This window comes from Furipterus horrens, unplaced genomic scaffold, assembly GCF_987537825.1.
Source record: "Furipterus horrens unplaced genomic scaffold, mFurHor1.1.pri manual_scaffold_17, whole genome shotgun sequence".
Lineage (NCBI taxonomy): Eukaryota > Metazoa > Chordata > Mammalia > Chiroptera > Furipteridae > Furipterus > Furipterus horrens.
The window spans coordinates 64493484-64517691 of record NW_028327187.1 but is presented as its reverse complement, the minus strand read 5'-3'; the positions used below and the strand labels follow the sequence as shown (position 1 = coordinate 64517691).

The 24208-nt window shown below is 39.0% G+C and overlaps 1 protein-coding gene across 2 annotated transcripts in view; it reads left to right on the top strand.

Moving 5' to 3' along the window:
• Positions 1-24208, top strand: part of DIAPH2 (diaphanous related formin 2) — a 1048823-nt gene that overhangs the window by 913874 nt on the left and 110741 nt on the right. The window lies entirely within an intron of this gene.

Here is a 24208-nt window from a genome sequence, read left to right as displayed (position 1 = left end):
TTTTTTTTCACTCAAGCATCAGTGCACACCCAAGGCGGCTGGGGAACTAAGCTCAGGCCTGCCATGCTGCGTTCCTAGAAAGCAGGCCACGCCAAGCTCCTGGAAAGCCCTCCAGGTGTTTTTTTGGCTCGAGCACTGGTGTGCGCCCAAGGTGTCCGGGGAACTAAGCTCCGGCCTGCTGCGCTCTGAGAAAGCCCTCGAGGTGTTTTTTGGCTCGACTGCTGGTGTGCACCCAAGTGGCTGGGGAGCTAGCCTCAGGCCTGCAGCGCCGTGTTCCAGGAGTTGGTCTTTTGCCTCTTAGGGCAGGGCCACAGACACTTGTGCTCAGTAGACGTGAGTGTCTGTGAGTCGCTGCTGCCCACCGTTCCCGCACCTCCTGAGCGGGCACGCGCAGAGCCTGAGCAAGTGCTCTGCGCTCTGGATTCCGGCCTGGTACTTCGGCCTGGCGCCCACTGGTCTGGCCAGGGGCGACTGTGCATAGTCTTCTGCGTGTCCAGTGGGCCCTCCCTGCACTCGTTGGGTCACTGATTTTATATCTGTTGGCGTGTGTCCGAGGGGCACCTGGACGCACAGCCCTGCGCACCTGGGCCAGTGAATGAGGGCACCTCCCTATGCGCGCCCCCGTGACCCAAGGGGAGGTTTGGGGAGTGGATGAGCGCACCACTGCGCCTGCGCTCCTCAAGAATGGCCTACCACCCCCAAACTTTCCTCCCCTCTCCACCGTCCACTAGAGAAAAATATAAAGGAGAATTATGTTCTCACTTGCCCGGCAGCACGCTGTCTCCTGTCCTTCAGCACCAATGCCACTTGCTCGAGTCCCATCTCTGCCAGCGGGCAGAGATCCGCTCTCCTCCCAACTCCTCTCTGACGAGTCTCAGGAGCCTGAAACCGCAGCCTCTCCTCACTCCTCCGCCATCTTCCTCAGTCTCTGATGTTTCTTTAGTGAGCAGAATCTTTTTAACTTGGTGAAGTCCCATTTGTATATTCTTTTTTTTCATATCCTTTTCCCTAGGAGATGTATCAGCAAAAATATCGCTGCATGGAATATCTGAAATTTTACTGCCTATATTTTCCTCTAGCTCTTTTATGGTGTCACAGCTTACATTTAAGTCTTTTATCCATCTTGAGTTTAATTTGGCATATGATATAAGTGGGAGGTCTAGTTTCTTTTTTTTTTTTTTTTTTTTTGTATGTACCTGCCCAAATATCCTAACACCATTTATTGAGGAGGCTACTTTTACACCATTTTATGCTCCTGCCTCTTTTGTCAAATGTTAATTGACCACAGAGACTTAGGTTTATTTTCAGACTCTCTATTGAGTTCCATTGATCTATGTGTCTGTTCTTATGGCAGTACCAGACTTGTTGATTACAGTAGCCTTCTAATATAATTTGATATCAGGTATGTGATCCCTCCTACTTTGTTCTTCTCTCTCAAAATTGCTAAGGCTAGTTGGGATTGTTTATGATTCCCTATAAATTTTTGAAATAGTTGTTCTATATCTGTGAAACATGTCATTGGTATTTTACTAGGGATTATACTGAGTGTATAGATTGCTTTGGGTAGTATGGGCATTTTAATGATGTTAACTTTTCCAATCCATGGACACAGTATATGCTTCCATTTATTTGTGTCTTCCTTAATTTCTTTCTACAGTGTTCTGTAGTTTTCCTAGTAAAGGTCTTTTACCTCTTTGGTTAAGTTTATTCCTAGGTTTATTATTTTTCTTGTTGCTATAGTAAATGGGATTTTTCCCCCTAGTTTCTGTTTCTGATATTTCATTGTTTGTGTACAAACGGCCTCTGATTTATAAATATTGATTTTGCATCCTGTTGATTTGCCAAATTGACTTATTAAGTAGAGTAGTTTTTGGTGGAACCTATGGAGTTTTCTATGTACATTGTCATGTCATCTGCACACAATGACAGTTTTACTTCCTCCTTTCCAATTTGCATGCCATTTATTTCTTTTTCTTGTCTGATTGCTGTGTCTAGAACTTGTTGAATTGAAGTAGTGAAAGTGGGCATCCTTGTCTTGTTACTGATCTTAGGGGGAAAACTTTTAGGTTTTGCCCATTGAGTATGATGTTGGTTATAGTTTTCTTGTATAAGCCCTTTATTATGTAGAGTTATGCTCCCTCTACTCCTACTTTGCTGAGTGTTTTTAAATGGGTGCTGTACTTTATCAAATGCTTTTTCTGCAATATTGAAATGATCATGTGATTTTTGTCTTTCATTTTGTTTATGTGAGGTATTATCTTTATTGATTTGTGAGTATTGTACCATCCTTACATCCCTGGGATGAATTCTACTTGATCATGGTGTATGATCTTTTTAATGTATTGCTGGATCTGGTTTGCCAGTATTTTGCTGAGGATTTTAGCATCTATGTTCATCAGTGATATTGGCCTATAGTTTTCTTTCTTTGTTGTGTCTTGACCTGGTTTTGGTATTAGGATAATACTGGCCTCATAGAATGAGTTTGAGAGTGTACCCTCCTCTTGAATATTCTGGAATAGTTTGAGAAGGACAGGAGTTAGCTGTTCCCTAAATGTTTGGTAAAATTTGCCTGTGGAAGCCATCTGGTCATGGGCTTTTGTGTGCTTGGAGTGTTTTGATTACTGCTTCAATTTCACTCGCTGTTATTGGTCTATTCAGGCTTTCTGCTTCTTTCTGATTCAGTTTTGGAGAGTATATGTTTCTAGAAATTTGTCCATTCCACCAGGTTGTCAAATTTCTTGGCGTATAGTTGTTTATAGTAATTTCTGAGAATCCTTTGTATTTCTGTGGTATCAGTTGTAATTTCTCCTTTTTCACTCCAGATTTTATTTATTTGGGTGTTCTCTTTTTTTTCTTGATGAGTCTGGTTAAAGGCTTATCAATATTGTTTATCTTTTCAAAGAATCATTTCCTGGGTTTATTGATCCTTTCAATTGTTCTTTTAGTCTCTATGTCATTTAATTCTGCCCTGATTTTAATTGTTTTTCTTTTTCCTTCAACTCACTTTGGACTTTGATTGTTGTTGTTCATCCAGTCCCTGTAGATATAGGGTTAGGTTGTTTGAGATTTTTCTGTCATTTTTAGGTATGCCTGTCTTGCTATGCACTTCCCTCTAAGGACTGCCTTCACTGTGTCCCATAGCTTTTTGGCTGTTGTATGTTCATTTTCATTTGTTTCCAGGAACCTTTTTATTTCTTCCTTGATCTCATTTTTAACTCATTCATTGTTGAATAGCATGTTATTCCACCTCCATGAATTTGAATACTTTTGAGTTTTTTCCTTGAGGTTAGTTTTTAGTTTCAAGCCATTGTGATACAATAAAATAGTTGATATAATTTCAATTTTCTTGAATTTATTGAGGCTTCGTGTCCTACCACGTGGTCTGTTTTTGAAAATTTTCCATGTGCATTTGAAAACAATATATATTTTGCTTCTTTGGGGTGAAAGATTTTATATATATATCAATTAAACACATTTGATATAGAGTGTCATTCCCTGCCATAATATCCTTATTGATTCTTTGCTTGGACGATCTTTACACTATTATCAGTGAGGTGTTTAAATCTTCTACTATAAGTGTGTTGCTGTCGATATCTTTCTTGAAGTCTTCCAAGATTTTTCTTATATATTTGGGTACTTCTAATGGGTGCATATATGTTTACATTGCTTTTATCTTCCTGATAGATGATTCCCTTAAGTATTATGAAGTGTCCCTCTCTGTGTCTTTTTATGGCCTTTATTTTGAAGTTTATTTTGTCTAAGTATTGCTACCTCGGCTTTTTAAAAATGTCCATTTACTTGGATTATTATTTTTCCATCCCTTCACTTTAAGTCTGTTTAGATCTTTTGTTCTGAGGAATGTCTCTTGTAGACAGAATATATGTGAATCATGTTTTCTTATCTATTCACCTACCCTGTGTCCTTTGATTGGAGCATTTAATCCATTTATATTTAAGGTTATTACTGATAGATGCTTATCCAGTGCAATCTTTTTTCCCTTTGTACCTATGTTCGTCTCTCTCTCTCTCTCTCTCTCCTCTCTCTCTCTCTCTCTCTCTCTCTCTCTCTCTCTCTCTCTCTCTCTCTCTCTCTCTCTCTCTCTCCCTTCATCTTCTTAAAGCAGTCCCTTACATCCTTACATTGTCTTGCAATGCTAGTTTGGTGGAGGTGTATTCTTTTAGCCTCCTTTTGTCTGGAAAACTTCTTATTTCCCCTTCCATTTTGAATCAGAGCCTTGCTGGGTAGAATAGTCTTGGTTACAGGCCTTTGCTTTTCATTACTTGGAATATTTTCTGCAATTCCCTTCTGACTTGTTTCTGTTGAGAAATGAGCTAGTAGCCTATTGGAGCTCCCTTGTATGTTATTAGCTGTTTCTCCCATGCTGACCTTTAAGTGTCTCTCTTTGTCTTTGAATTTTGCCATTTTAATTGTGATGTGTCTTGGAGCGGGTGTCTTTAGTTCATCTTAGTTGGGACCCTCTGTGCTTCTTTGACTTGCATGACATTTTCTCTCAGGTTAGGAAATTTTCTGTCATTACTTTTTCAAACAGGTTTTCTGTCCCTTGCTCCTCTTTTGTTCTTTCTGATATCCCTTTAATATGGATATTTTGGGGGGGTTTCATGTTGTCCTGCAGCTCCCTTAATCCCTCTTCATTCTTTTTTAGTCTTTTTGCTCTGTCTGGGATTTTTTTTTTTTACCTTGTCCTCCAGCTTGTTGATTTGATCCTCTGCTTCATCTATAGAGGCTGATTTTAATTCCTTCTACTATTTATTCATTTCAGATATTGTATTTTTCATTTCCTCCCGTCTCTTATCGATATTTTCTTTTTTCTTTTTTTTCATGCTGCTGTAGTTCACAGTAAGTTCCTTGTAGCTTCCCTAGAGTTCTTTGTAGTTCTCGCTATGTTCCTTTAGCATCTTTATCACCATTATTTTGAACTCAATGTCTGATAGTTTGCTTGCTTCAATTTCATTTAGAAGTCTTTCTGGTGGATTCCTCCTTTCCTTTCAATTAGGGGTTGTTTCTTTGTTTCCCAATTTTAGGTGACTCTTCTTGTTTGTTTCTGCTTATTATATTGATCTGCTTTGACTCCCTGTCTTCATGGTGTGAGCTTTTGTGGTAGGAGGCCTGTGGGTTTCATTGGTGCAGTCTCCTTTATCTCTTGAACTTGATGCTCTTGGGATGCACTTTATGCTGTTTAGGTAGGCTCTCTAGTTGTAATTGGGTTTTGGTTGTTTTTGTGTCATTCTTTGGTGTATCCTTCCCTCCAACTTGCTGTACTGTTTGTACAGGTGCAGTCTGTGAAGGAATCTGGCTGGCTGCCAGAAATCTCAGGCATTCAACTCCTCCCTTCCAGTCCTGAGCCTGCTGCTCTCCCTGGAGGTTCGGCCTGAATTCTTAACTCTTAACAGCCCTCTTTCATGATCTGTGCTGAGTCAGATCTTGCCATTCCTCCTGTGTATTCTATCCCTCTGATTTTGTGGTTAGCAGAACTGTTGCACTCAGAAACACAGGCATTAGATCCCCAGGTCCCTGCTGAGTCTCAGGTCTCACCTCAGCTCCCCCTTTAAAAGAGTTTTCTGTGTGGCCCCCATGCTGTAGCACTGGTGCTTGTGGGCCCTGTTCTCCATGCGCTCCTTCACCCCCAAAATCACACAATCTCTCATGTTCAGGGCTGGTGACTACCTTTCAGAGCCTCTGACAGTTTTAGCTAAAGTTTTTTTCTGGATCTTTCCTGGATGGTGTTGGGAAGAGCCCTGCAACTATATAATTACAAAGGGCAGTGGTGGAGTGCTGCCTCCTCTCCCTCCAGAGATATTCAACCTCTGGCGGGCCTGCTTCCACTGCACTGTTTCTGGGGCCCGCACCTCCCAGGCCTTCTCTCTCCATCCCAGTAGCTCACAGCTCCTGAGCCAGTCCACAGCTGCCCCTACTCTGTGCAGCCAGAAGCGCTGGGCTGTGTGGCTGTGGTGGCTCCACTTAGAAAGCATGTGTTACCAGCTTCCTGGAGCCTTGCAGGAGGACTAGTTCTTGCCTACTCCTGCACAGTCCCCATGCTCCTGTCTGCATTCCTGCTCACTCACAGATGCTCTCACTTACTCTTTGCTCTGTGTTTTGACTGCAAAGTCTAGTGCCCATCTGGGAGCAAGTGGATGGGGCTGCCAGCTACTCTGCCACCATCTTGGATCTCTCTGCCAATATCATTCTTCTGCATACTATTACAACTTGAACACTAGAGACATAATGGTTAAAAAGAGCAGAGTTTAATTAGTTAAAGTTGTACCTGATTTATTTTCCACCGTTATGATTGTGTGAACTTAGCCGAATTATCTGGATAAAATTTATCTAAAATTCAGTTTTCTCACTCGTCAAATGTACATAATAATAGGGTTGTTCTGAGGATTAAATATGGTAGTTAATATACTTAGCACAGTAGCTAATGATTATAATACCAATATATAGTCAATAATGTTGATATTGCTTATCTCCTATGATTTAGAAATTATTTTCTATGAGTTATTCATATTGCCTCCACTTAAAGTAAATATTGGCTTCTACATCAGTACTATATTTAACTGTACAGTACTTTTTCATGCCTCAAAGAGTTTATAAGATTAATCATATCCATTGTGTCATCTTACTCAGTGGGGAAACAAAACTGTATTAGATTATAAATAATGGCACACACACCTATTCTCATAGAGTAGAATATTCTTATTAATATTAGCTGTACATAGGCAGCTAGATATACACATTATTCATATGTCAATTTGTAATTAAAGATTATTAAGGTACTGAACTTATTGAGCAAGGTGGGGAAACCACCTAGAGTATCTGTGTGATACTGTAAATACCAAAAGTAATTCACAGTCTAACCAGCAGCATTACTTGGCTCACACCCAAAGATAATTAAATATTATCATGTCTAAACCTGGACAATATTTGTCCTCATAGCCTGGAATAGGGGAAGATCAGTAGATCTTTTTAAAGTATATATCTAATTCCAGTGCTTTTTAACTCTGTTTCTTAGTTTAGGCTGTTCTAACAAAAATACCATAGACTGGGTAGCTTAAATAACAAGTATTTATTTATTTCTCATATTTCTGGAGGCTGTCTGGTGAGTTCCCACTTCCTGTCTTGTAGACAGCCAGGTTTCTTGCTGTGCCTTCACATGATTACGAGAGAGATGAGAGAGAGAGAGAGAGAGAGAGAGAGAGAGAGAGAGAGAGAGAGAGAGAGAGAGAGAGAGATCCTCTCTTTTATGTAACTTCTTATATGTACATTAATTCCATTTGTGAGGACTCCACTCTTAAGACCTAATCACTTTGCAAAAGCACCTCCAGATACCACACGTTGGGGATTAAGCTTCAACATATGAATTTGGAGGGGGGATACACAGAAATGTATACCATAATGCTCTGTTACCTCAGATAAATTTCTTACCCTCAGCACCTCAACATAAAAAATGAGGATAAATCACATTTTCCCTATCACAGAGCCATGAATTGAGAAAGGAATGTGGTAATGAATGTAGGAACAATTTAGAAACTAAGTTCTATATAAATTTATGGTATTATTGCATACATTTTCAAATATACTGTAAGTCAGTTTTATAAATGGAGTATCAACCTTTGACAGAGATTGCATTCTCATTTTCCAGGGAAGTCCAAAAAATAGAAAAAATTAGAATTCTTCATTCATCAAATCCTTGCTGTGTCTTGATGCGTTTTGCTTGGAGTGATTAAATTTTATTAATGCATTTTTATGCAGCTTTTGTTGAATATTCCTTGGTCTAAATGCTTTCAACTTTATGGCCTTAAAGCTCCAACTCCCTGATCACTGTCTGAACTTGTGAAGCTTGAAATTTGTCATGGACTTATGTGTAAATTTGAGTCAAAACTCGGTGTCTTTTACACATCTCAGGGCATATTTTCAGCATGGCCTCATTTTTGCTAATACGGTTATGTATTTCTAAATACAAATTGCCACTTGTTCCCAAAAGAGCACAAAGTGGTCATTGCACCTGCCATGAGGTAATTGAAGGTGCAATAAAAACTTCTACAGAAAAGTCTTTATTATAACACTTCCTTCCCACATTACCCCTTCCCTCCTTTCCTCTGTGTTTAGAGAGAGAAGAAATAATGTTATTAGCAGGTTGTGAATAGAGGTCAGCATTTCTTTTCAAGAAAAACAAATTGCATCTAATCTGTGCTTCTTTTCTAAAAACAGATATATTCTGAGTAATTTAAAGCAAAAAGTTGATGGAAATGGCAATAGGTTTCTCAATTCTCATTTCGCTGCAATGTTATATACGTTTTAACTTAAGCGAATGAGTAGTTCTGACTATTGAAAATAGATATTGAGAGCCAATTATGGAACCTACAGTACAGCTATAGTTTTAGTTGCCTAAAACTGTCTACTCAGAAATTACTCTAGACCAAGAATGTAACATTTGGTTTGAATGTGTCCTCTGTACCAGTGTTATTTGGGTCCTTTTTGGACTCTAGAGCTAGAAAAAATGAGAGTTATAAGAAATGAAACTATGTTCAATGTAGAGCTTATTGGTTACCTAAACAGTATATATGTTTCAACCAGCCTATAAAATCATATAGGCAAGCGATTTTCAACCAGTGTACTGCAAGAATTGTTAAAACATGCAATACCTTACTATTTAATCGGGGGCACTGACCTCTTTTCCCTTAGATTGTCAGATAAAAATAAATGACAACAGCCAACACAAAAATAGCTATCTGATATAAATGAATCAAAATTATACCTATTTTTTGATTAGATTGGCAAAAAATATAATTTTTTTGGTGTACTACAGAATTTTAATAAGTAGTTTATTGTGCCGTGAGGTTAAAAAAATTGAAAATCAGTGATATAGTCTGTGGGAAAACTTCCTATCCACTTCCTGCTGCGTTGCTTATGGCTGTTATAAGCATTGCCTGGAAATTATTTGTAGAGCTTGATTTTACACATACCATTTATCCTGGCCTACTCACAGACTACATATGTACCTAGTCTAGTACCAGTAGACAATCACTATTTTTTCCCCTCAAAAGCAGCAGGCTGTTATTTAAAAGAACAGTTTCCTTTTCTTAAGTGAGTAATACAATTTAATGGCAGGTTGGTGCATGCATTTTCTCTTGAATGGCTAAATTTCAAAAGGCCATCCTGAGTTCCCCTCTACTCTGGCACCATTAAATCAAAAATAAAGTATTTAAGTGATACCCACGTAACTGACAGGATACTTTCAGGCAGCTTGAGACCTAATATAAAGCCAAATACTCCTTACAGACCACAATCTAAAGGCTAACAACCAGGAGTTTTTATTAATGAATTTGATGGAAAATAAGAGAAAATGACTAAAACGTATTCAAGGTGATGAGAAGGTAATAAAGAGAGAGGTATTAAAATCTTTGTAAACATCTTTTCAAAAGAATGCTGTCACATATTAAATATGCAGATTGAGCTCTTTCTTGTCCTAGTGACAAATGCATTGTCTGAATCGAGATCACTGTTTTGTTTCATTCTATCCCTTCCTTTCCACAATAATTCCATAGTAATGACCAGTCCTGAAGTGTCCTTTGTTATGTTACAAAATCATTGCCTATTAGGTAACCAAAATGTGAGAGAATTACATCACCCTCCATATTGTCCAACCACAGAACAGCAACAAAGACACCCAAATGAAACAAGCTCTGGTCTTTTCAAAACCAAAGAAGTGCAAAAAACCATTGAACTTTAGGGGCAGAAACTATCTCAGAAGGTTATTCCTAGAATTCAGATGCTCAAGATAGTAATAGAATTACACATTTACAAATATTAATAGTAACAAGTTTGATTTGAATTATTACCATTTCAAGTCCTAAATTCATTCAAGTGTTAAAAATAAAAGAAAGCATAATCATGTTTTAGTTTGCAACTCCCACAGGTGGTAAGACAATGAATGAAAATAGCTCTCTGAAACTCTCATACAAATTGGTACATTTCATGGATAAGTAATTCCTTGTGACCCTGAATTAGAAGTTATCAATTGATAGTTTTCTCTAGAAAGAAAGGAACTATGGTAATTTGCATAATTTATATTCCATAAATGAAATTTAAAACTGATACTTTTTTTCATATTTAAAAACTTCAAAATAGAGATTTAAAAATACCACATTGAATTGTAATTTCTTTCAGTCCTCGATCTCAGAAGCTTGGACCCATTTGAGGTATGTTAGGCAAGAAGACAGTACCCTAATAAATGTTGGCTTAACTGGCTTCATTCAGATAATCATGGGAATATTGTTAAATCTGTTGGCTGTAAATAAGGACAATTTGATAAGTCCAAGGTGATTTGAGGAAGGGAGGCAAGCTGAGCATGCTCTGCCCTGAGGAGAATGAGAGCCACATTTGAGGATTTGGCCAGGGCACAATCAGATATTATCACTGAAAATAAAGTGTGATGTATGGTAACCCTGCTATGAAGAGTAAAAAGAAGAGGCAGAATGGAGTTGACCCTCCACCTCTGGCCTCCCCCGCCCCTCAGTTTTTGAGCTCACACATGCTAACTTTCTCCTGATTTCTCTGCTGAGCCTCTTTGTAACTCTTGCCACATTCCTTCCCACATTCTCTTTGTACTTTATCTTTTGCTTTCTTGCAGTTATATAATTTTCTTTTGGGAGAAACAGAGCCATGCCAAAGTTTTCTTAGGTTATATAATGTCAAGGAAATGTGGGGAAAAAAATAACAGTTTGGTTGCCCAGCCATGCCTCATTAAGACTAGAATGTCCCAATTAGAGCAGTTGGCCCTGGCAGCCTGACATAGCTCTGGTGACACAATGACCAGTAGTCTTCCAGTAGTCTTTTTTTTCAGGAGCAGGTGTCTCTTGTTCTTAACTCCACTTGTGCCTTACTAAGCCACCTACTTTCATGCTTTCCTATTATGGTGACTCAGCTACACCATGTTTGTTTCCTGTCTAATTCTTCTCTGTGCTCCCTGATGCTGAATGTACTCTCTATTCCCCTTTCTACATAAAGATGTCTGCTTATTTATGGCTTCTACTGCCATCTCACTTTTGCTTAACATCCTCTCTCTCTGATCTTCCACCACTGCCTACTATTTATATTGCATTCTGCATATGTCTCATTAAATTTCCCCAAGAAGGATTTGGTTGGTTTGGTTCAGAACAGAGGGTTCTTGCTAGGAAGAGCTCTCCTGCTAGTTTATAGATATTTTTCTTTGGCACTTACCCATTATGTAACCTATAATTGGGATTACATGATACTGAGCATTGTGACCCACATGTAAGGTACCCCTTTAGAAAGAGCCTCTAATTTATATCTGAAGAAGGCTATGTAACCTACAGGCATCATGCACAGAATATTCTATGATAGATTGAGACATCCCATCAGGGGACTTGAGGTACTAGATTTTTTATTCTTATATCATATATCACTGAATCTAAGATGATATCAATTGTAAGATATATATTAGGTTATGTATCATTAAGAAAGAAAGAAATGCTACTGATTAAGTCATAGCACACCATTGTTAGATGCATCCCACTCTCAGAGCTGATATGTGGAAAAGTGTGCTTTTTATAAAAGGTGAAACATTGTGTCTGTCATGTAAGTGGGATGATCATGGGTTAAGTGAGCCCCCAGAGTAGGTCCCTGAAGATTGACCCATAGAGTGGGATAAATGCTAAAGACTAGGAGTCAGGTCACAAATCTGGGAGGCCTATAGGTAATGTCTAGAGAAAAGACAACCAGGTGTCTCTCTACAAGTGAGGAGGAGTCTGGGCTCTGGCCCCAAATGTGGTTTGGGTCAAGGATCTGACAAATATCAGAAGGTGGAACCAAGGGAAGAAAGGAGTATGTTCCCATATTGGTTAAATGACATGGGTAGATCAGGGCAGTCTGTTTCTCTTGAATCCCCACTTATGCTCAGGGATCAATTCAGCTGTTTCTTTTGTCTTCTAAAACACCTTTGTTTGTTACTTATACTTTAACTATATAATTGGAAGTAAGGTCATTTAGTAAAATAGATGTTGTATTTTGTCTGTGAGGTCCTTAAAATAGCATGGCTGGGAGAGTTAAGCACACAATTATGATACGTTAATTAATAATCTCTAGTTGTTGACTCCTTTTTGGTTATTGGCAGAGTAATTTAGTTGGGATCATAATTATGAATCACCATGACTCCATCTTTTAGTCTCCTCTATGTTACCAGAGCAAATCTCACATTAATGTGATTAGCATGGAAGAAAGTCCTTATCAACTCCCCTTGCTCTCCTACCAACTGGCCAGGGATAGTTTGGGTGATTATCTAAAGAGAGTATTACCAGGAGATACTCACAGCATTCAGAGATGGGTTTACTCTGGATCTGTAGATATGAGATGTGAGACAGCAATTTGTTAAGATGACATTTCCACTGTTTCCACTGAACATTTTGTTTTATTGGATGTGCCACATGTCCTGTGTAAAAAAGATTGGATAAAAATGCTGGATGAAATAAAGTTGGTTAAATTAGGAGTTGAGAACTATCTCTTGCTGAACCTCTGGGTACCATCCATCATTTCCACCGCTGTTATAGCCCAACACAGTCAGGGTGATCTTCAGGTTGGTCTCTTAGGGCCCTTTCACCTTCTGAGACCCGAATGCCTAAGATGAACTAATCATTTCCTATATTCTTCAAGACTTCTGTGGTCCCCCCTCAACCCCCAAGGGGGCTCCTTTGAAACTATGAATAATATCAAGCTTGGCTCAAGAGGATAGCAAAATGCCTAGTTTGGTGTGTCACTGCACTAGACACTTCAGAACAAGAATTTTAAAGGGGGCCAGTTTGTTTTCTGAAATGAAACTAGGCTTTCAGTTATGTTCTGGGGGGAAAAATATCCAAATATCCAATATTGTCATTACAACACACCTGAAAGACCATACTGATTTTCCTGGACTTTACATTATCTAAAGAATGAGTTTAGCTTAATAATAATTTTTTAAAAGTTATTTTTCTTTTACACAATACCTTTGTATCCATTATTCCAATACCACTTGTTATTCTATATTAGTTCAACAGTGTCTATAAGTACACTTGGAATCCACTGTGGCCACTCAATGACATTTTGGGGGGCGGAGCATAATAAGATGAAGTACTATTAAACAGTTTGCAAGTGACTGAAATGGCCTCCAGTGGTCCTTTGCTGATGTCTGTAAGTCTTAGTCCTTTGCTGATGTCTGTAAGTCTTAGTCCTTGCAGATGCCTTCTAGGGATCCTGAGACATATGTTCTTAAATGCCCTCCTTCCACTCCTGCACATATGCCAGGTCTTCTTGAACCCACTTCTATTCCTTTCCTTCCTTTGGCTTTCACCCCAAACTTCTATTTTCTACCTCAATAAAGAAAATGGCTAAAGCACAGGAAATGCTGCAGGCTGCTATTGTCTGAAACTAATTTATTGGACACTTCCCCACTGTGCCCCCTCCCCAAGTCCAGCATCAGAAATAAAAGACTCACAGATCCTTTTGGCAGCACTTAAATGACTGCTCCCCTATGGCTTTGTGCCTGTTAATTTGCGTTCTTCTTCTGTAGAGCAAGCTACATTGACAGGCCACTGTACAAAGATAAATACTATTCTTTGGAATTGTGGATTTTCTAAATAAACTGAGAACAGTGGCTAAAAATCAGATGACCCAGAAGACTAGAAGGAAGAGGCATAGAATGACTTCATTCAGCCTCTTTTCAAAAGCACTGTGTATTTGTAAAGTGTCAGAGTTTGTAGACAATTAATAGACAGTGGTTGCAAGAAAAAGCATAATTTTCATGAGATGCATAAGCTGTATGACTTGTGTTAACTCATACCTAAAAGTTTAGACAACATATATCAATATTGTTTTTAGAAGATAAGTATGTTTTAAGGAGTTTGTCTTATACATAGGGACACATATCAAAATGAAGTATATGGCCTTTTTTATAGTATATACAAAAATGTTATATATTGGAAGGTGGTAATATATTTCTATGAATCAAATTCTGTACTTAAAGCTAATTTCTATTTATTTATATTGTGTTCTGTGATAGAAGTTTTTGGGGGGTGTGGGGTGAGAAAGCAATAGAAATATCTTCTGGCTTTTAATAAATGTGGGTTTTTAAAATAATTATTTTAGTTCAACTGTTTACCTTTTATAACAAAATTTCTGAGCTTAGACCTTTTGTACTTTTTCTTATTTTGAAGCTTCCCAAATCAGTTTTGTATTGAAATAAATTAATTCATGAAGTTGCTTTATTCACAGCATGAGGGGCCAACAGCTAAAATAAAAACAATCAACCTAATATTTCTTGTTGCTGGAAAATAATTATGAGATTATTATACAGAGGAAGCCAAGCTGAAAATAAAGGCTTCATATTGCTTTTAAAATTCAAGTGAGGCTTTTAAGCATGCTGTTTAGGAGAATAATATATAGATGAACCCTTGGAGAACTAATTATGTTGTTTCGCATGAGTTACAAATGCATCATTTAGCTGCATTATAGTCTTACATGTGTCCTTCATAGTTAATCATCATTAAATGTTGGAAATGTGACATTTAAGATGCAATGAAAGCATACTTTTTAAACAAAATGATCCAAACAAATACCAGTATTTTAATTTGACATCTATAACTGGTCTACAGATTTTTGTTTCCTCTTTTTACAATATCAGTGATTGATTCTGAGAACTTATTTTAATATAATTTCCTCACTGAAATCCTAATATTGATATTAAGTGTAAGTTATGATGGTAATTTTTATTATACCACTTTAGGCTTACTTCTAAAATTTGAGCAGCAGAAACATGTTATTAAAACTTTTCATTATTTCTATAGCTGCCTTTTCAAATGCATTTCCAAAAGTCATGGCTTTTTTTAAGCTTTTTATTCTGAAAATCACAATTTCAAGTAGGAACTGACATTCTAGTAACAAAAGTAGTATCTCAGTGCAGAGTCCTAGCAGTGAGTTTTAGTGAATTATTTAGGAGAGAACAGTGATTCCTGTATGAGTCAGTCCAGTCTCTTTCTCAAAATAGTGTTATTCCCATTAGCGCTGCCATTTTATAGGAAAATTTATATTTTAAAGAATTGGATATTGGTAACTAAGTAGACAGAAAACATAGACACTGAATAGTTAAGTTAAATGTGATAAACTTCTATAGTGCAAACATTTATGGACAGAAAATGCTTTAAGATGAGGACACACCAAGTAGCAGGAATATTAATTAACTGTTAGTTACTGAGTACTGAGTGGTGGGGATACTGCAATGAGTAAGAAATGTTCTCTTTCCTTGAGAAATTAAACATTGAATAGAAACACTCCAAAGGGCAAAAAGTGAAGGAATTCAAAATGAGTTGACATATTTTAGTCTAAACAGATCTATTTCAGATTGAGATCTATAGGCAAGGTCTGCACGTATTTAAAGTGCTCCTGTATAACTGTCATCCTGTATGATTGCTGATAAAATCACTTGGGGATTGGTAGAGCTGGAAGGGCTCCTAGAGATCATGTAGTCCAAATCTCTCATTTTCCAGAGGAGGCAAACAAGGCCCAGAGAGAGTGAAGTGATTTACTTCAGGTCATGCAGCAAATTAATGACAGTGGCAACCAGAACTCAGTTCTCTTGGTTTTTAGTCTAGTCTTGCAAGAGGGGACAAACATATACTTTTTTTCTTTTCTCTCCCCCCATGCTCCCCTTCAGTTTAAGGGTAAAATCAAAGGCATAGGAAGTCTATGGAGAAGTGAAATTCCCCGAATAAGGAAAGAAGCCTTTGATAGAGTACTCATGAGGTCAATTAAGAAATTGGAAGACAGAGTGAAAAATTGGATAAAGGGAGGTAGGAACAAATACAGAAGAGGAAGAAATTTTTTTTAAATATATTTTTTTATTGTTGTTCTATTACAGTTGTCCTACTTTCCCCCCATTGCTCTCACTGCACCCACCCCCGGACGGTCATTCCCCATGCTATTATCCATGTCCATGGGTCATTCCACATGTTCCTTGACTAGATGCTTATATTCCCCCCCTTCTTTCCCTCCCTCCTCCCCTCTGGTCACTGTCAGTCTGTTCCTTGTTTCCCTGATGCTGCTTCTATTTTGCTCCTTTGTTTGTTTTGTTCATTAGGTTCCTGTATAAGGTGAGATCATATGGTATTTGTCTTTTACTGCCTGGCTTATTTCACTAAACAAAATACTCTCCAGTTCCATCCATGCTGTCACAAAGTATAGGAATTCCTTCTTTCTTTCTACTGCATAATATTCTATTGTGTAAATGTACCACAGTTTTTTGATCCACTCATCTACAGATGGGCACGTTGACTGTTTCCAGCACTTGACTATTGTGAATAGTGCTGCTGTGAACACAGGGGTGCATAGGTTCTTTTGGATTGGTGTTTCAGGATTCTTCAGGTATAATCGAGCAGTGGAATCACTAGTACAAAAGGCAGTTCCATTTTTAATTTTTTGAGGTAATTCCATACTGTTCTCCATAGTGGCTGCACCAGTCTGCATTCCCACCAACAGTGCAGTAGGGTTCCCGTTTCTCCACATCCTCGCCAGCAATTGTTGCTTGTTGATTTGTTGATGATGGCCATTCTGACTGGTGTAGAATGGTATCTCATTGTGGTTTTTATTTGCATCTCCCTGATGGCTAATGATGTTGAGCATTTTTTCATGTGTCTATGGACCTTCTGTATGTCCTCTTCGGAGAACTGTTTGTTCAGGTCCCTTGCCCATTTTTTAATTGGGTTGTTTGTTTTCTTGATGTTGAGTCGTATCAGCTCTTTATATATTTTGGAAATCAGTCCCCTGTCTGTGATGTCATTGGCAAATATGTTTTCCCATATGGTTGGTTTCCTTTTCATCTTGCTGATGTTTTCTTTTGCTGAGCAGAAACTCTTCAGTTTGATGTAATCCCATTTATTTATTTTTTCCTTTATTTCTCTTGCTTTAGGAGATGTATCCGTGAAGAGATTGTTACGTGAGATATCTGATATTTTCTTGCCTATGTTTTCCTCTAGGACTTTTATGGTGTCACAGCTTACATTTAAGTCTTTGATCCATCTTGAGTTTATTCTCGTGTGTGGTGTAAGTTGGTGGTCTAGTTTCATTTTTTTGCAGGTCCCTATCCAGTTCTCCCAGCACCATTTGTTAAAGAGGCTCTTCTCACTCCATTTTATGTTCTTTCCTCCTTTATCAAAGATTAGTTGACCATAGAGGCCTGGGCTTATTTCTGGACTCTCTATTCTGTTCCACTGATCTATATGTCTGTTCTTATGCCAGTACCATACTGTTTTGATTACAGCGGCTTTGTAGTATTGTTTGATATCTGGTGTTGTGATTCCTCCTGCTGTGTTCTTCTGTCTCAAGATTGCTTTTGCTATTCGGGGTCTTTTTTGGTTCCATATGAATTTATGGAGTATTTGTTCTAGGTCTGTGAAATATGTCATTGGTATTTTAATAGGGATTGCATTAAATTTGTAAATTGCTTTGGGTAGTATGGCCATTTTGATGATGTTGATTCTTCCCATCCAAGAACATGGTATTTGCTTCCATTTATTTGTTTCTTCCTTAATTTCTTTCTTCAATGTTACGTAATTTTCAGAGTACAGGTCTTTTATCTCTTTGGTTAAGTTTACTCCTAGGTACTTTATTTTTCTTGTTGCTATAGTAAATGGTATTTTCTTTTTTGTCTCTGTCTCTGCTATTTTATTGTTGGTGTACAGAAATGCCTTAGATTTCTGTATATTTATTTTGTACCCCGCGATTTTGCCAAATTCACTTATTATATTGAGTAGTCTTTTAGTGGAGTTTATAGGATTTTCTAGGTATACTATCATGTCATCTGCATATAATGAAAATTTCACTTCCTCTTTCCCAATTTGGATGCCTTTTATTTCTTTTTCTTGTCTGATTGCTGTGGCTAGGACTTCCAACACTATGTTGAAAAGGAGTGGAGAGAGTGGACAACCTTGTCCAGTTCCTGAGTTCAGGGGGAATGCTTTCAGTTTTTGTCCATTGAGTATGATGTTGGCCTCAGGCTTCTCATATATAGCCTTAATTATGTTAAGATATGCTCCCTTTATTCCCATTTTGCTGAGTGTTTTCATCATAAATGGGTGTTGTACTTTATCAAATGCTTTTTCTGCATCTATCGATATGATCATGTGATTTTTGTCTTTCATTCTGTTTAGGTGATGTATTATATTTATTGATTTGCGAATATTAAACCATCCTTGCATCCCTGGAATGAAGCCCACTTGATCATGATGTATGATCTTTTTGATGTATTGCTGGATCCTGTTTGCCAATATTTTATTGAGGATTTTAGCATCGATGTTCATCAGTGATATTGGCCTGTAGTTTTCTTTCTTTGTTGTGTCTTGACCTGGTTTGGGGATTAGGATAATACTGGCTTCATAGAAAGAGTTTGGGATTTTCCCCTCTTCTTGGATTTTTTGGAACAGTTTGAGGAGGATAGGAGTTAGTTCTTCCCTGAATGTTTTGTAGAATTCGCCTGTGAAGCCATCCGGTCCAGGGCTTTTGTGTGCCGGGAGATTTTGGATTACTGTTTCAATTTCCTTTTTTGTTATTGGTTTGTTCAGACTTTCCACTTCTTCTTGATTTAGTTTTGGGAGGTTGTATGTTTCTAGAAATTTGTCCATTTCCTCTAGATTGTCAAATTTCTTGTCATGCAGTTGTCTGAAGTAATTTCTAACTATCATTTGTATTTCTGAGGTATCAGTCGTGATTTCTCCTCTTTCATTTTTGATTTTGTTTATTTGTGTCTTCTCTCTTTTTTTCTTGATTAGACTGGCTAGAGGCTTGTCGATTTTGTTGATTTTTTCGAAGAAACAGCTCCTAGTTTTGTTGATCTTTTGGATTGTTTGTTTAGTCTCTATGTCATTTAGTTCTGCTCTGATCTTGATGATTTCATTCCTTCTTCTTGCCCTAGGCTTTGTTTGTTGTTGTTGTTCTAGTTCTTGTAGCATTGTGGTTAGGTTTTTTATTTGAGATTCTTCTAGCCTTTTCAGATATGCCTGTATTGCTATAAACTTCCCTCTCAGGACTGCTTTTGCTGTGTCCCACAGGTTTTGGGTTGTTGTGTGCTCATTATCATTAGTTTCTAGAAATTTCTTGATTTCTTCTTTGATGTCATTGTTGACCCATTCATTATTTAATAGCATGTTATTCAATCTCCATGAGTTTGGGTGTCTTTGATTTTTTTCTCTGAGGTTGATTTCTAGTTTCAGGGCATTGTGATCTGAAAAGATGCTTGATATGATTTCAATTTTCTTGAATTTGTTGAGGCTTGTTTTGTGACCTATCATGTGGTCTATCTTTGAAAATGTCCCATGTGCACTTGTAAAGAATGTATATTTTGCTTCTTTGGGGTGAAAAGTTCTATATATATCAGTTAGATCTATGTGGTTTAGTGTGTTGTTCAATGCCTGTATATCCTTGGTGTTTCTTTGCTTTGATGATCTGTCTATTGTTGATAATGGAGTGTTGAAGTCCCCTACTATGAGTGTGTTGTTGTTGATATCCTTTTTGTGGTCTTCTAGTATTTGCTTTATGTATTTGGGTGCTCCTATGTTGGGTGCATATATGTTTATCAAAGTCATATCTTCTTGATGGATTGTTCCTTTAAGTATTATGAAGTGTCCTTCTTTGTCTCTTTTTATTGTCCTTGCTTTGAAATCCATTTTGTCTGATATGAGAACTGCTACCCCGGCTTTTTTTTCCGGTCCGTTTGCTTGGAATATTTTTTTATATCCCTTTACTTTCGGTCTGTGTAAATCTTTTGTTTTGAGGTGTGTTTCTTGTAGACAGCAAATATGTGGGTCCTGTTTTCTTATCCATTCCGTTACCCTATGTCTTTTAATTGGAGCATTTAATCCATTTACATTTAAGGTTATTATTGACGTGTATTTATTCATTTCCTTTTGTACCTCTGTTCCTCTCCTCTCTTGTTTTCTTCTTCTTTTTTTCTTATAACATTCCCTTTAGCATCTCTTGCAATGCTGGTTTGGTGGAGATGTATTCTTTCAGTCTTCCTTTGTCTGAGAAACTCCTTATTTCACCTTCTATTTTGAATGAGAGCCTTGCTGGGTAGAGTATTCTTGGTTGTAGGCCTTTGTTTTTCATTGCTTGAAATATTTTTGACCATTCCCTTCTGGCTTGTAATGTTTCTGTTGAGAAATCAGTTGATAGCCTTATCGGAGCTCCCTTGTATGTTATTTGCTGCTTTTCTCTTGCTGCTTTTAGGATTCTCTCTTTGTCTTGGAATGTTGCCATTTTAACTATGATGTGCCTTGGAGAGGGTTTTTGGGGGTTCCTCTTGATTGGAACTCTCAGTGCTTCTTGGACTTGCATAGCTTTTCCTCTCATCAGGTTCGGAAAATTTTCTGTCACTATTTCTCCTATCAGATTTTCAATTCCATGTTCCTTTTCTTCTCCCTCTCGTGTTCCGATGATCCTTAAATTATTTTTCCTAATGCTATCCTGTAATTCCCTTACATCTTGTTCATATTTTTTCAATCGTTTTTCATTTTGCTGTATTGTCTTGGAGTTTTTCTCTACATTATCTTCTAACTCACTAATCCGATCCTCTGCTTCGTTAAGTCTGCTTTTGACTGATTCTACTGTGTTTTTCAGTTCAGAGATTGTATTCTTAAGTTCTTCCTGGTTCCTGTTAACAATTTCTATGTCTTTTTTTATGCTGGTGTAGTTCTCTGCCAGTTCCCTGTAATTTTCTTGGAGCTGCTGGTAACTTCCTTGAAGGTTGTCATAGTTGATTTTAAGGACGTCGAGTATATTGAGCTTCTTTACCACCATTGTTTTGAATTCCATGTCTGACATTTGGGCTATGTCTATTTCGTCTATCTCTCTTTCTGAGGATTCCTCTTTTCTTTTCATTGAGGGGTTATTTTTGCGTCTTACAATGTTGGATTCTTTTTGTTTTTATTTATTTATTTATTTATTTATTTATTTATTTATTTATTTATTTTGGGGGGGTAGTCTGCTTTGACTTCCCTCCTTTGTGGTGTAATATTCTTTATCGAAGGTCTGGGAGTTTCAGTGGTGCAGTCTCTTTGATATCCTGAGCCTGGTGGTCTTGAGTTACCCTTTATGTCTTTTGTTTATGCTGTTCGGTTATATTTCAGATGTTCTTTGATAGGATCTTCCTTCTGGCTACTTGGTTGAGAGTCACTCTATCTGCTTTGTCTTGAGTTCTTTTGTGGATATGCTGTTGAAGACATAAACACACAGCCCAGGCAGGAGACCCACACCCTCAGAAAGTATCCCCCACTCTATCCTGCTATCGTTAGCCGACTAGCCCGTATTAATATAAATGTAAAGAGATTTGAGCATTTATACTATAAGAAGAATAGATAAGAGTTGTTTTGGGGGAGGAAAAATATAATTTTTGATAGAGGGGTTGATAGATTAATAATAGTTGAGACTGTGCAAGCCAGTTAGTAATATTTACATTGTATGTTAATAAAAATAGAAGAAAAGGATAGAAAAATACATAGTATAGTAAGAAAGTGGGATTGTATTGTATTTGGGTTTATATAGTAATTATATTATATTATTTAGAGTGATAGGGGGGCTAAGCTAGACACACAAACGAATAAACCACGATTAAAGAGAAAGGATGAGAAGGAGAGGTTATATGCAACACGTTAGAGATAAAGTTTGTTATTATTGGAAGAGGTGAAGGAAAAACACCCCCCAAAAAAATCCCCAAGAAAATAGAAGAAAGAAAAGAAGAGAGAAAGAGAAGAAAATAAAAAATTTACCACAAAACCCCCCTAAAAAATACCCCAAAAGGGAAGAAAGAAAGGAACAAAGAAAGATAGAAAAGAAAGAAGAAAGAAGAAAGAAAGAAAGAGAAAAGAGAGAAAAAAAATTAAAAAAAAATATATATATATATACCCCCACAAAACCCCCCAAAAAAACCCCAGGAAAAGAATAAAGAAAGAAGGAAAGAAAAGAAATAATTAAGAAGAAAGAAAGAACAAGGGAGAAAAAATTTGGGAGAAAAAATTTGGAAAAAAAAAATCGATGTTTTTACTCCGTTTTAGCCTTGGTGTGTTGCCTTCTTTTTCTGGGTCCGCAGCTGGTCTAGTGTGGCAGGTCAGAGGTTCTTGTTTTTTGCAGGACTGGTGTGCGCCCCCGGTTGCCGCTATGGTGTGCGCCCCCGGTTGCCGCTATGGTGCGCGCCCGTGGTTGCCGGCACGGCGCGCTCCCTTGCTGCTTGCTGGAGCCAGTTGAGGTGCCCTTGCGCGCAAGCCCCTGCGCTCTCGGGTGGCCTGAGAGTTTGCCCCGTGGTTGGAGCCCACTGCTGCCGGGCCGCGGCGGTTCCCAGTTCGCGCCGAGGTGCCCCTGCCCGCGCGGGCGGCCCGAGCTCTTTCCCCGGGATTGGCTCCTGCTTTCGCTGGGCCGCGGTGGTTCCCCGTTCGCGCCGAGGTGTCCCTGCCCGCGTGGGCGGCCCGAGCGCTTTCCCCGGGATTGGCTCCTGCCTTCGCTGGGCCGCGGCGGTTCCCCGTTCGCGCCGAGGTGTCCCTGCCCGCTCGGGCAGCCCGAGTGCTTTCCCCGGGATTGGCTCCTGCCTTCGCTGGGCCGCGGTGGTTCCGCGTTCGTGCAGAGGTGTCCCTGCCCGTGCGGGCAGCCCGAGAGCTTTCCCCGGGATTGGCGCCAACTGACCCCCGGCTGAGGTGCTTTTGCGCTCACGCGCTGCCCCGTGCCCTCAGTCCCGCTGAGCCGAGCTCCAGGAGTTGGTCTCTCGCCTCTTAGGGCAGGGCCAGGGACACTTGTGCTCAGTGGAATCGAGCGTCCGTGGGTCGCCGCCTCCCGCTGTTCCTGTGCTGCAGCTGCCCGCCTTCCCTCACCCGTCTGGGCGGGCACAAACAGAGCCTGCGCTAGTGGTCTGCTTTCCGGCCTGGGGCCCTGCGCCCACGGGAGCTGTCTAGGGGTGTCTGTGCACAGTCCTCTGCATGTTCAGTGGGCCCTCCCTGTGCCCGTTGGGGCACTGATCTTATGTCCGTTGGGGAGTGTCCGAGGGACGCCTGGACTCACAGCCCCCGCGCACCTGGGCCAGTGAATGAGAGCACTTCCCTATGTGCGCCCCCGTGACCCAATGGTAGGGTTGAGGAGTGGATGAGCGGGCCTCTGCGCCTGGGCTCCTCCAGAACGGCCTACCCCCCCCAAACTTTCCTCCCGTCTCCACCGTCCACTAGAGAAAAATATAAAGGAGAATTATGTTCTCACTTGCCCGGCAGCACGCTGTCTCCTGTCCTTCAGCGCCAATGCCACTTGGTCGAGTCCCGTCTCTGCCAGCGGGCAGAGATCCGCTCTCCGCCTGACTCCTCTCTGGGGTAGCCTGTGGTCGCCAAAAATCCTTTGTGTGCTTCCCGCCACAGCTCGTGCAGCCGCCCCAGTCAGGAATCCCGTTTCGTCCCCTTTTTCTCCGCTATCCTCACTAAACAGGTTGTTCCCAGATGGATTTTCTCTAATCCAGCAGTGCCTTGGCTCAACTCCCGCCAATGTCCAGCTGCTCACTGAGATGTTCTGTCTGCAATTAGACCAAACTGCAGACGGGTCTCCGGAGCCTAAAACCGCAACCTCTCCTCACTCCTCCGCCATCTTACCTCTCTGTTGTCATTTTTAAAATGTTTGTTCCGTGGTTTGAAGAAGAAAATTACTTAAAAGACCTTGACAGTCTATCTTGATTTTTGTGTTTTTTCCTTTTCAACAAAATAATAAAAACAAGCAATTCAAACCATCTCCCTCTCAACTCTCAGATAGCACCATAATAGTGTATAATTTATATATCTTTCATATGTAAGGCTGAGAATCACTGATAGGACCAAAAGGAAAGTGGGAAAAAATACATCTTTCTAGATAAATGATGATAGTTTTCTCCGAGTTGTTTTTTTAATTATATGCAAATTTTTTGAGGGGGGAATAATAGCATTTTATAAATTTTTATTAAAATGTTTATTGCTAGTAAAAATTTGAGCAGTAAGGCTTTAGTCAGACATATTCTTAGTTTTTCACAAACCAATATCTTTTATGATTAAAAAAATCTATTTACAAGCATCATCTCCACATTTTTCTCGCTCTGTTTTTATAAAAGGAAATCCTATAGGCAAAAATGTAATTTTTCTAAGGTTGGACACAT